Consider the following 14713-nt stretch of genomic DNA (forward strand, 5'->3'; position numbering starts at 1 on the left):
GAGCGCCGCCACACGGCAGGTCTAGAGAGACTTCCTAGCACTCGCCCCAGTGGTACAACCGACTTTGCTAGCGATGGTTCACTGACTAAATACGCTCTCATTTGCCGAGACGATAGTTAGCATAGCCTTCAGCTACGTCACAAGGCGCCATTACCAGTTACTAATGATACTGTAATAATGTACCGTCAAGACCGACGTTCTTCATTAACGGATTAAAGCTAAGTATTCCACCATCTACGTCCGTTTTTCTAAATTCTAATTTCCTTGTCCTGTTCCAGACCTCACGCCAGCCTGCGTGAGCTAAAACGCGTGCCTTTCGGCTTCCTCTAGTAAAACGGTGTTGGCTCTCCTGCCAACCACAACATACATAATCTCAGAATGATTAACGTTTATTTTCATGAAAACTTTTAAGAGAACTTAATCGTAGCAGTATTATGGAATGGTTGTAACATATCTTTAACCACAGAAGCAATAAATACACCGTTTCATTCACTGACAGAAATTATACTTCGGTGCGACAACCAAAGTGACCACCACTCGCCACGCACCACGCACCATTCCGCCCTCTAAAAACGCTGTGTACCCAACCTAAAAGGAACATGGGAAGCAATTCGTCAAGACGGTTCAATGGATCCCTGTCAACGTCCGTTGCAGAGTGGTCTCAGACACCTGATGATACTCGTCTGATCGGGCGTCTGTTAAAATCTAGATTGTCTCAGATTACAGCTCTAGCCATTCATTGTTAGACGATGGAAACCTTAGATAATAATTTTCTCACCATAACTTAACTGAAAATACGTCCAATGAGGAATCTTACATTGCAGAAACCACGAACCACATTGTTCATTGCCAGAAGAACGTCGGTGAGCAGGGAAATTAGGGAGAGGCCGCCCTTGTTTATTTAATGCTGTCTTCAGTCAGAAATTGCTTAGTATGAGTCGACGAAGATGTTGTGACTAATCTTATGTTTTAGCCATGATGAAAGATCTGCTATTAGAGAACTTAGGTTCTACTTTGTTCTTAAGACAGTCTTAATCACCAAGAGTTTCAGTCGGGTAATCCCACTGGAAGGTTCGAGTGTGCTACTGAGGGTACGTTTATAACAGAAATGACTGTGGAACTCCTTCACCAACCGCCAACGTTTCGTGCTAACAATTGCTATGAACACGCAATGCACTGCTCGCAGAACACCATACTTTAACAAATGTGAAATGGTCTCTTGAAACACACCAGTAATGTCTTACAGCCAGTGCGCTATACCTCACACCCAACCTCTGCAGAGTGGACATTCGAACAGTGCAGATAATATACTTATCAGCATTTCGATAACGGAGCATTTATCCAAGCTATAAATGGATCGCCACATATATCAGACATGGCAACAGATCTTTCATCATATCCGTAGTCTATCAGGTAAGTAACGATCTTTCTGCAACACACAGATATTCTGCGGCAGTAAGACACGAGAAACTGGTCACCAGACACATGTTTCTGGATTGGAAGTGATCTGACACACATGATTCGTAGCCGATGAAAAGCCTTAAGCATAGTGTTTATGGCTTTTGAAATGCTTCACAGTGGCCCGTTAGTATTTTGTAACTGACATCAAGAGTTCAACAACCAACACCTGTTATCTTCGTTGATCCATTATGACCGTGGGACAACGGCTGGCTTGTATTTCTTGATGTAATAATTTACCAACAGCCGTATGTATTGCAGAAATTTATTTTATGAACTTCTTATATGCTACCAGTTTCGGCATTACATTGATGCCATCTTCAGGCCCCACACGACTATGGCGGCGTACGAATGTGGTTGTACTGTCACGAAATCATTGCACTGTATGTCGCTTATATAGGATGCTCCTATTGCGAAAGCTGAAAGGCTTTACTCTTCCGTTAGTAGCCAGATTTTCTTCTTTTTGCACAGCCTGCTCCATTCCAATGTTCGTAATACTACATGTGTGTGTGTGTGTGTGTGTGTGTTTGTGTGAACATGTGCAGTGTAATGTTTGTGTTGTATGATGATGAGAGAAGAGAGAGGCTGAACCCCTGTGGCGGCACATAACCTACTTCTCGCGAAAAGCACTGAGGGGAGCGCCGCGTCCACATCCGACGGACGGGTCACACATGCCTTCACTTCAAGTGCCTCTGCAGAGAGGTTTGGTATTTGAACCAGGATATTGGCACAACATCTGGTGATGAGAAATTTTACGCCAACACCTCTCCTCCCCTTGCTGGCCAAATACTGGAAGTGAAATTCTTCTCCAGTACCAAGAATCGAACCGTCTTACCGTCGGGTCGAGTTCCACGGCGAAAGAGTGCATTAGCGACCTCAGCAGTGTAGGCGGACTCACTAGCCAGAATATGATCGCGTTTAAACTCGTTCTACGAAAACCCCTGACGTAACTAGAATGTCATTTTTACACAGGAATAAATGTCGAAAAAGTCCTTTGTATCTCGAATATTTTTTTTTTCTTTTAGGGAATAGTCGCTCCAAATGAAGAGCTAAATGCATTTTCTTTTTCGTGACAGTCACCTTAATGGTTAACTAATATTACCATGTTGTTGTTGTTGTGGTCTTCAGTCCTGAGACTGGTTTGGTGCAGCTATCCATGCTACTCTATCCTGTGCAAGCCTCTTCATCTCCCAGTACCTACTGCAACCTACATCCTTCTGAATCTGCTTAGTGTATTCATCTCTTGGTCTCCCTCTACGATTGTTACCCTCCACGCTGCCCTCCAATACTAAATTGGTGATCCCTTGATGCCTCAGAACATGTCCTACCAACCGATCCCTTCTTCTGGTCAAGTTGTGCCACAAACTTCTCTTCTCCCCAATCCTATTCAATACTTCCTCATTAGTTATGTGATCTACCCATCTAATCTTCAGCATTCTTCTGTAGCACCACATTTCGAAAGCTTCTATTCTCTTCTTGTCCAAACTATTTATCGTCCATGTTTCAGTTCCATACATGGTTACACTCCATACAAATACTTTCAGAAATTACTTCCTGACACTTAAATCTATACTCGACGTTAACAAATTTCTCTTCTTCAGAAACGCTTTCCTTGCCATTGCCAGTTTACATATTATATCTTCTCTACTTCGACCATCATCAGTTATTTTGCTCCCCAAATAGCAAAACTCCTTTACTACTTTAAGTGTCTCATTTCCTAATCTAATTCCCTCAGCATCACCCGACTTAATTCGACTACATTCCATTATCCTCGTTTTGCTTTTGTTGATGTTCATCTTATATACTTCTTTCAAGACACTGTCCAATCCATTCAACTGCTCTTCCAAGTCCTTTGCTGTCTCTGACAGAAAAACAATGTCATCGGCGAACGTTAAGGTTCTTATTTCTTCTCTATGGATTTTAATACCTACCCCGAATCTTTCTTTTGTTTCCTTTACTGCTTCCTCAATATACAGATTGAATAGCATTGGGGAGAGGCTACAACCCTGTCTCACTCCTTTCCCAACCACTGCTTCCCATTCATGTCCCTCGACTCTTATAACTGCCATCTGGTTTCTGTACAAATTGTAAATAGCCTTTCGCTCCCTATATTTTACCCCTGCCACCTTTAGAATTTGAAAGAGAGTATTCCAGTCAACATTGTCAAAAGCTTTCTCTAAGTCTACAAATGCTAGAAACGTAGGTTTGCCTTTCCTTAATCTTTCTTCTAAGATAAGTCGTAAGGTCAGTATTGCCTCACGTGTTCCAGTGTTTCTACGGAATCCAAACTGATCTTCCCCGAGGTCGGCTTCTACTAGTTTTTCCATTTGTCTGTAAAGAATTCGTGTTAGTATTTTGCAGCTGTGGCTTATTAAACTGATTGTTCGGTAATTTTCACATCTGTCAACACCTGCTTTCTTTGGTATTGGAATTATTATATTCTTCTTGAAGTCTGAGGGTATTTCGCCTGTTTCATACATCTTGCTCACCAGATGGTAGAGTTTTGTCAGTACTGGCTCTCCCAAGGCCGTCAGTAGTTCCAATGGAATGTTGTCTACTCCGGGGGCCTTGTTTCGACTCAGGTCTTTCAGTGCTCTGTAAAACTCTTCACGCAGTATCGTATCTCCCATTTCATCTTCATCTACATCCTCTTCCATTTCCATAATATTGTCCTCAAGTACATCGCCCTTGTATAGACACTCTATATACTCCTTCCACCTTTCTGCTTTCCCTTCTTTGCTTAGAACTGGGTTTCCATCTGAGCTCTTGATATTCATACAAGTGGCTCTCTTTTCTCCAAAGGTCTCTTTAATTTTCCTGTAGGCTGTATCTATCTTTCCCCTAGTGAGAGCCATTTTGCTCTTCCTGTCGATCTCATTTTTGAGACGTTTGTATTCCTTTTTGCCTGCTTCATTTACTGTATTTTTATATTTTCTCCTTTCATCAATTAAATTCAATATTTCTTCTGTTACCCACGGATTTCTACTAGCCCTCGACTTTTTACATACTTGATCCTCTGCTGCCTTCACTACTTCATCCCTCAAAGCTACCCATTCTTCTTCTACTGTATTTCTTTCTCCCATTCCTGCCAATTGTTCCCTTATGCTCTCCCTGAAACTCTGTACAACCTCTGGTTCTTTCAGTTTATCCAGGTCCCATCTCCTTAAATTATCACCTTTTTGCAGTTTCTTCAGTTTTAATCTACAGGTCATAACCAATAGATTGTGGTCGGAGTCCACATCTGCCCCTGGAAATGTCTTTACAATTTAAAACCTGGTTCCTAAATCTCTGTCTTACCATTATATAATCTATCTGATACCTTTTAGTATCTCCAGGGTTCTTTCATGTATACAATCTTCTTTCATGATTCTTAAACCAAGTGTTAGCTATGGTTATGTTGTGCTCTGTGCAAAATTCTACCAGGCGACTTCCTCTTTCATTTCTTAGCCCCAATCCATATTCACCTACTACGTTTCCTTCTCTCCATTTTCCTACACTCGAATTCCAGTCATCCATGAGTATTAAATTTTCGTCTCCCTTCACTATCTGAATAATTTCTTTTATTTCATCTTACATTTCTTCAATTTCTTCATCATCTGCAGAACTAGTTGGCATATAAACTTGTACTACTGTAGTAGGTATGGGCTTCGTATCTATCTTGGCCACAATTATGCGTTCACTATGCTGTTTGTAGTAGCTTACTCGCATTCCTATTTTCCTATTCATTATTAAACCTACTCCTGCATTACCCCTATTTGATGTTGTGTTTATAACCCTGTAGTCACCTGACCAGAAGTCTTGTACCTCCTTCCACCGAACTTCACTAATTCCGACTGTATCTAACTTTAACCTATCCATTTCCCTTTTTAAATTTTCTAACCTACCTGCCCGATTAAGGGATCTGACATTCCACGCTCCGATCCGTAGAACGCCAGTTATCTTTCTCCTGATAACGACATCCTCTTGAGTAGTCCCCGCCCGGAGATCCGAATGGGGGACTATTTTACCTCCGGAATATTTTACCCAAGAGGACGCCATCATCGTATAACCGTACAGTAAAGCTGCATGCCCTCGGGAAAAATTACGGCTGTAGTTTCCTCTTGCTTTCAGCCGTTCGCAGTACCAGCACAGCAAGGCCGTTTTGGTTAGTGTTACAAGGCCAGATCAGTCAATCATCCAGACTGTTGCCCTTGCAACTACTGTAAAGGCTGCTGCCCCTCTTCAGGAACCACTCGTTTGTCTGGCCTCTCAACAGATACCCCTCCGTTGTGGTTGCACCTACGGTACGGCTATATGTATCGCTGAGGCACGCAAGCCTCCCCACCAACGGCAAGGTCCATGGTTCATGGGGGGGGGGGGGGGAATATTACCATCCAAGCACTATTACCATGGGTTATTTGTGAAGAAAGCTTCAGCTAGCTGTTATTGCAGTTGGAGTCAATTTATGCGAATGTAATTAAGTCTATATTTTCAACAACCGCATGTATCTGGATAATGATGTTCATAACAGTGATGAGGAAAATTGTAGTTGACGTAGTTGGGAAGAAAGTTCTTGTAACGCGCTTCCTAAAATAGAAAGGATACACAAGTATTTAACGTGTTACCAGGGAAGAGCAACACCCGTCCTGTCCAAGGTGGCACCACTGTATTGCATTTCTGGAAAGTGACGAGAAGGAAGTCAAAGTAAGCAACAACGTGGTTTTACAATTGATTTGCTGTCACGTGCTAATGTCTAGATTCCCGAGCGAATTGATTTTTTTCTCCATAGCGGTATGCCATAGATTTTAATGATATGAAAATATCTCATAACGAATCCAATAATAATCCGTTGTGTGGATACCATTCTTTATCGACAAATAGTTCCGATCATGCGATCTCCTGGCCGTTATAAAGCATCCACACGGCAGCTCCCTATGAACACCCTATTTCTCGCCTTACACTGAATACAACATATGTCTGGGGTCATCAGACGTAATGGAGTTGATAAACCTTTTCTGGAGCCATGTTTATATACATGGTGTCAGAGACACTACGGCCGAGCGGTTCTGGCGCTACAGTCTGGAACCGCGCGACCGCTACAGTCGCAGGTTCGAATCCTGCCTCGGGCATGGATGTGTGTGTTGTCCTTAGGTTAGTTAGGTTTAAGTAGTTCTAAGTTCTAGGGGACTTATGACCTCAGCAGTTGAGTCCCATAGTGCTCAGAGCCATTTGAACCATTTTTTTAGAGACACTACATTGTGGTCGGAGCTTACCTTGGGCATATATACCCGACAGCAAGGGACCTACTGTACAAGGAGTTGCCGTCTTGATTTTAAATAGCTACCAAAAGCATAGTAAAACAAATTATTATCTAATATGATGGCTGCAATTCAAGACCAGTCTTCAGGCATACAGCCCATTATCAGTTGTTTCTCTATCAGATATCTGACGCTACTATGATGGGCTGTGTGTCCAAGTATGGTCTGGCAAATAAATACTTTTGAACTGCAGCTCAAGGTTTATAACAAAATGTTCTTTATCAGAAATTATTATCAATTCAGCAGTGACTTCATGATGACATTTTGAAATGACGTAACAAGCACTGTAGGGCACAATACGAGAATGTACATTTATCTCTTGTTAACTGCTCTTGACTATACTTAGATAACTATGTGATCGATGTTTCAGCGAGTCGAGTGATAAAGACCAGGTGCCAGGCGACGTAATTTCTGGAGCGCCTGGGTATCACTCCTCTTTCATCATTCTATTTAGTTCATTTATTTAATAAATATAATTGTATACTTCTGAATATACTGGTTGGCTGTTTCGTCTTAATGGTCAGTAAAATACTGGGCCGTGATTGGGAGAGCAAAATGTGTGTGTGTGTGTTTGTTTTGCATACGAGGCAGAATTTTTGCTTACGTAACTGTGTATCAGGTTCCTGCTGACACGCTCCTGCAAGTGGCAACCATATGTGTGACGTTATATTCAAGGACAAAGACAGCACATGCCGAAAGTAGGCTCTCAGTTCAACTAATACTTTGTAATTACAATTACGAGTAGCTTAAAATGGAACGATCAAATAGATGTTGTGAAGAAGGCAAAACAAAGACTGCATTTTATTGGCTGAACACTTAGAAAATGCCACAGGCCTAGTAAAGGAACTGCGTACACTACGCATTTTCGTCCTCTGCTACAGTATTACGGTGCAGTATGGGATCCTTACCGGATAGGATTGACTGAGGACATCTAAAAATTCCAAAGATTGGCAGATCAAATGGTTCAAATGGCTCTGAGCACTATGGGACTCAACTGCTGAGGTCATTAGTCCCCTAGAACTTAGAACTAGTTAAACCTAACTAACCTAAGGACATCACAAACATCCATGCCCGAGGCAGGATTCGAACCTGCGACCGTAGTGGTCCTGCGGTTCCAGACTGCAGCGCCTTTAACCGCACGGCCACTTCGGCCGGCTTGGCAGATCATTTTGTATTATCGGAAAACAGGGCAGAGAGTGTCACGCATATGATAAGCGAGTCGGGATGGCAATCATTAAAACAAGGTCGTCTTTCGTAGCGACGAGATCTTTTCACGAAATTTCAATCACGAACATTTTTTCCTCTGAAAGTGAAGATATTTTATTGTTTACCAACCTATATTCGAAGAAATTATCATCGTAATAAAATTTAAATCAGTGCTACATTTAAGTCCTCTTTCACCCTATGCGCTGTTAGAGAGTCGAACGGTAGATAAATGGTCTAAAGATGGTCCGAACACTTCTCCAGGCACTTAACTGTCTTTTGATGGATCCCCTGTGCCACAGAGATCGTGCACTGAGTTGATCAGTCTGTTGTAGATATTTTCCCGTACGTTTTTCCACTCCTTGCAGTTATTCTCAATTTCAGCTTTGTTCGTATCTTGCATTGCATACCTTCCTAGTCGTTGCAATGCCTTACACTGAGTTTTGCACACAACTGTACTCTACGAAGGATGTTCGGATGCATCTGTCAACTGAGCAAAACAAGCAAGATTGATGAATCGCCCTTTAATTCCAGTCTCGGTCACAAATGCAATTTTAATCCACGGGTAAATTTCAAATCAGTCCACACTCTACTTCATTCTGAAAAGCTGTAATTCTTTGTCAGTAACATTCGTGGAATACTTCACTTCTTTCCTCAACGTAATGTGCACTGCTTTTGCCGGCAACGCTACGACATTGATGAGCAATTGTGCAAACTTGTGTTGTAGTTGTATTACTATAGACGAATACGAATAAGAAAGGAAACCCACTTCTCTATGGAAAAAAGAGAACGGGATGAGCGCCGAGCTTAAAGTTCGCATCCGAAAGGTTAGTCTTCACCAACATGCTAGACACATTCACTTCAGTTCACTTCAGTGAGACGCAGCAGAGAGTTTTGTGATTTATTCCACGACCGTGTTGTGCAGAGTGTCTGTCAGGCCATACGCGCCACATCGCCTCCTTCCCCGTCTGCCAAACACAATGGTCGGCAATAACCGCACGCTTGAAACCAATACCGGTACTTCAGTTCTGAATAATCGTTATTTTTCGATATTTGTTTGGTCTCTGCTGTAACAGGTATTTTTGTTTTCTTACTGATAACCAGATATGAAACCGATACGTCAGTACACCATGACAGTGGTGCTAAAATTTTTGGTTTTTAAATAAAATTTATTTTAAAAAAGATTTTCACAGAAAGTTCTGTGGTTTCTGAAAGATAAGTATCGTTATTGAATGACAGGAGTCAACTTACAGATCAAAGCATTACAGAACGAGAATTTTTGAATACATTGGACAGTAAATGTTGACTAATCGATTAATTCATTACTGAACTTTTAACTACTCTCATATAATGAGTTTGCTAAATATTACAGATATATATTATATTTTGCGTAATATGCAAACTGTTCACTTCAAGTTTTTGAAAGAACATTTTTGGTTTTACCAGTAAAAAATCTATTGTATTCAAACTATCCTTAAAATATAAAGATACATATATTTTACCAGAAATAATTAAATAAAAAGAACCTATTTTTCACAAAAGCTTATTATTTGTTTGTGATGTTGAAACGTCCCCTTAGAACAATTATACATGACTGTGCTTAAACTGACACACAATATTTTTTAGCGCAACACAATTTGACTTTCAAAAATCCCTACAAAAGAATGGCCCTGACTACCATTAACCTATATCTTTCACAAATCACTTACCTCACAAAAATCTTCGTTACTCGAACTACTGCAATACAGCGAGCGCATCTACTGCCAGCTAAATAAAAGATTCAAACTACTGAAGGCACTAACTACTGATAGGCATAGTTAGCAAATGAAAGGTTTTAATAGAGAACAAACAATGTATTTACCTTAATAATGTTGAAAACTCATAATATACATAGCAGTTCATGACATCCAGTTTTTAAAATTTCAAAACTCCGCCATCTCTCTCCCCACATCCACCACTGCTGGCGGCTCACCTCCAACTGCGCAACGCTACGCGCTGTTAACATCCAGCTGCCGCTGCCCGACACTACAATTGCAGACAACAATGCAAACTAGCCACAGACTGCACACAGCACAGCCAGTGATTTTCGTACAGAGCGCTACGTAACGTTGCCAATAAGAAAACATAAACAGCCTACTTACATAGCCCCCATGCTCCCCACAAAAAATTTTACAAATTGTTTTGGGCAGTGGCCAATAATGGTTTGATAAAATTTTTCATAATTACAATGGCAAAGATATTAAATGCACACACTTATTGATACAATGTTGGTCAAAAGCTAAAATTTTCTCACAGTCCATAAAGACAGTCCTGATCATCCATCACAGTAAAATTGCAATTTCTTTTTCTCAAAGTCTGAGCAGTAAAAGAAAATGCACACGGAAGTAGTGGATTTCCATTCAATCTTGAAGAAGTAGTGTTGTCCTTCCAACGGAAAGACAGTGCTGACTCTTGACATGCAGACAGGTTTTGGTCCACAACAGAGCAAACCAACCGCAGAGTCAGTCGAAGTTTTGAAGAATATTGGTAGGTAGGTCATCACAGAGCAGACCACTGTAGTCCTGGTAGAGAGTATGGTATTGGTGGGCCACCAGAGGTGCAAACCCACTGTAGTCCTTGTAGAAATAATGGTATTGGTGAGTCATCAAAGGTGTAGACCCACTGTAGTCCTTGTAGAAATAATGGTATTGGTGGGTCATCAAAGATGCAGACCCACTGTAGTCCTTGTAGAGATGGCCAGCAGCCATCTGCTGTGACTGTGCAGGTGCACAATCACCATTGAAGAGTCTTGCAGATAATATAGCAAGTCCATAACCACCACTTGTGCACTCACAAAGTTTTTGGAATTGTCCTTAGAGCCAGCAATGCTGTTAACCAGTCCCTTGCTGAATTATTAACACACGTGCAAACATTAACAGTCACTACTTCTCACATATTGTCCATATACTATGACCAACAGAAACGTGTGCAGTGAAATGGAACTTACAAGTTAATAATATGATGAACTGGTGTAAATTACAATTTTATAACATAAGAATACAAATACAAAGGTACAAAATACATCATTAAAAACATAATAATACAGATAACATTTGTAGTACAGGCTTTACAAAAGAATCGAAATAACATATACATCAGTGTTACAGGAATTATGACACGAATACGTACATAAAAGATCAGAATAACTTTCGAAACATCAACTTCACACATGTGCATTAAAACAGAACAGAGTAAATAATGTCTAAGCATATTTACAAAGTAAATAACATATTATTAATGCCAATTGTATTTGAGGATAACAGTATTCCTCATCCTAGTGAATGTAGCTTAGTATTAGAAGAGAAAAAAAATTCTATGAAACAGTACACAGAGACAGGAAGAAAACAAATAGACAAGGGTACACAAACACATAGGGGAATAACACAATGGAAAGGACAGGGTTCGTTTTCAGTGTAACATTTGGTACTGCAGTATTTTGCGAACAAAAACTTTTTTTGTTCTTGGAGATTTCCCTTTGTTCTTCATTATTTCCAAAAAGTCCTATCTATACCTGCTTTCTGTACTTTTCTTGTATAGCCTCTCAGTGCATTTCTTGAAATTCGTCGCAACTCATTCTCTTATAGGCTACCCCCTCTAAAGCTAACTTAAATCAACTGAGCTCAGATGCTAAACTAAGGGACGAGGCAGTGCAGCAGCACAAAACAATTAACACAAACAGCAATGACAAAAAAATGGAAAATTGCAAAGGAAGCAGCATAAATTAGCAAAGAAAATGGAATATTACAACTAATATAAGGCAATGTGCAGCAAACAAGAAAAATAAATCAGTAGTAAAACTAGATTAACAGAGTAATACAAAGTGAAATTTAATAACACTATGCCTGGCAAACAGCAGAAGCAAAAGCAATAAATTATATCTAAACATGACAAAGCTCAAGCAAAAAAAAATATTACATTAAAGACAAAAATGCAGACAAGGGAAATGTATATTCACATCTTAATGTCTATGTAATTAAAGTGGTGCACCACAACAACTTCTTGTAAAAAAGATATTACCATGTACTTGAAAAGAAAATTATGTGTGCAGTTACTGTTACTAGTCCCTTCTTATTGTTCTTTCCTTTCCAAGTGGTCCTTTTTTTAAGAATGTGGATTACAAAATTATTATTTAATAGATCTGTTGACAGAAAGTGTTCACATTAGCAAATGCATTTTATTTTATAAAAGCAATGCTGCAACACAGTTGGAAACTAGATATCAAATGAAATAAGCAACTATGAAAAGCAAAGCATAAAAATATCATTCAACAGTCATGTGACATTTCATAAGTTAGTAGAAATTCTCTCAGCTCTCGTAGAAAGACGCTTGTCATAATCAGGTGTGCAGATGTATCTTTCCAAGTAATGAGCGTGTTGTATTTGCGATGCTTTCTCTAAAGGAATGTCAATGGCGAGGATAATGGCCTCTTTCTTTTTCACCTAATGGCTTTCTTTTGTGAGACGACTACCTCTCAGCTGGGCGCCAAAAACGCATTACGTCAAGGTCACTTACCTTTCTTAACGAAATATTTACGACAGCAGTTTCCGCTACAGTTGCAGTCTCATATAAAAAATTTCACAGGTCAAGAATTTGCGTTACAGTGTGGAAACAAAATCTTATTGATATAACAGTGTCCAAAAAAAATTTTCGTCGGCATTGTGATACATTCACGCATTTACACACATTTCATAACTCTTAAAGTACGATTCTTGGTTTCCAACATCCTTTTCCACAAATCAGAGTCCCTAACCACTACTCATTATTCATATACGTATTCGTCGACAATCCTTCAATATTTCATCATAATAAATACGTAGCATAATCAAATTACTCATATACGGTAGCATCATCTTATTGATCATAAACATACCTCAACAGCATAAAACACATCGTCGTCGTAAAAATAACATCATAACACCTCAGTCAAATCTCAAAAACGTCGTAGCTTTCTGCAATAATGTCAAAACCTAAAAAAAATTCTCTGCTCATTTCAATAGTGTCATCTACCTCAAACGTACTTTAAAATGATGCTCCCTTACCAAATACATCATTCAAAGCTCTCATAGTATCACAATGGTTCCGAAAAAATATGAACAGTTCACAAAGTACAGACAAAATACAATTCCATAAGTGTGAAGTTACCCAACTATGAAATTGCGTAAACATGTGTCACTGATGTAGTAAGAAAGTTTGTCTCTCTCAGTTAAAAGATCAGATAGCTGTGTAATTATGTGTTAGAGAAATATGGTACCGATGTGTAAAGTTGTGTAAGCAAATACCATATTAGCTAGGGCTCCTTGTGCTTGCCAAACACATGATACACAAAGTAAGCGTGTACCCTCCTGAGGATTAATGTAATTATACCCTCAGATGTTACAGATTACAGCAATGGAATGAAATGTATCACGGAAAACCCTTGTATCGTTGCACTTCAAATATCTTAAAAAAAAATAATTGCTTTAAGTGCGAAATTAATCACTCAAATACGTGTACTGTAGCGCTAAACTGTGCGTCATGTTGTAAGATAATCTCTGTGGAAGTCTCATAGTTATCGTCCTCCGAAAGCTAAGTTCTGCAGAAGTCAATGTACTTACCTCATGATAAACAAAAGTGAAATGCTTCGTGTATAGATATCGTATTTATTACGCTTATTGTTGTGATGAAGAAAGTACTGTACTGTAACGTATTGTTGTGCTACGGAAAAGGCTGCCTCATTGTAGCTATACCACAAAAGTTACTACTAAAACATGTTTTACTTTCCAGAATAAAACAGAAAACTGTGCAGATATAAAACAGAAACACTGCAAAAGCAACATTGTAAACTGTCACTCATTAGTAGCGTCGTGATAAAAATCGTATAGCTGTCACATAAACTAACCACTGTGACATCTGGTATCTCACAGAAAGTACTTTAAATCCAGAATGTATTTTCAAGTAAACCAAAATGTTGCATTAAAATCTCATTAGCAGTACCAGTATGTGTCCTAAGTATGTAAGCCTGATAGTCGTTACGTAATCGTGCAACTAACAAGCAAGAATGTACAAATACAACACGGTGTAGTCTGTTCACTATAACAATGCATTCGTAATTTCTGTTTAAAAATGTTCCCTAGGTTCTAGGCTGGATATTTAACTTCAAACATTGTTGCATGTTAACAGTTTCTTAAGTCTGACAAAGCATACTAGAAATGTGAAGTGAAAAGTTTTATGGCAAAGACAAAGTTAAAAAGCAGATTATCTTTCAATAAACGGTTTTACATGTGAAATGTGGTATAAACTTTTACTCTTCCTAGTACGCAGAGTTTCAACTTTAACGCAATTATCATGTATACATCGGTAAAGGATACTGGAATTTTTCTCAAGGTTAGCGTCTATGTTATTTTTCCCTGAGCCAGCGGGCGCACGGGGCAGCCTGCGGTGCAAGTCATTGTCTGTTTCTTTGTTGGCGCACGTCGTTACTGGGATTAGGAGACCTAACTTCTACAAATTCACCTTGCCCAGAGGGCCCAGCCCTGTTTAAATCCCGTCAGTTCTGATGAAATTCAGGTCTGTCGTTATGTCGGTAGTTGACATAGTTTCTTGTTTGTCGGTCATGTGGTGGAGAATTTCTCCCGGAATCGTAACTGCATGATGGACCGTTGCGTCTGAAGTTATTCTGTCTCCCTTGATAATAATTATTTTGGTTCCCATATTGTCTGTTTCTACAGTTGTCTCTG

At 39.6% G+C, this 14713-nt stretch overlaps 1 protein-coding gene across 1 annotated transcript in view; it reads left to right on the forward strand.

The window, feature by feature from the left end:
• The first annotated feature begins 1383 nt into the window (after positions 1 to 1383).
• Positions 1384 to 14713, forward strand: part of LOC126234562 (uncharacterized) — a 67459-nt gene continuing 54129 nt past the window's right edge. Inside the window, exon 1 of the mRNA XM_049943265.1 lies at positions 1384 to 1413. The gene's annotated coding sequence lies outside the window, so the exon portion shown is untranslated. The remainder of the gene's footprint in view (positions 1414 to 14713) is intronic.

The sequence above is a fragment of the Schistocerca nitens genome, chromosome 2, assembly GCF_023898315.1.
Source record: "Schistocerca nitens isolate TAMUIC-IGC-003100 chromosome 2, iqSchNite1.1, whole genome shotgun sequence".
NCBI classification, from domain to species: domain Eukaryota; kingdom Metazoa; phylum Arthropoda; class Insecta; order Orthoptera; family Acrididae; genus Schistocerca; species Schistocerca nitens.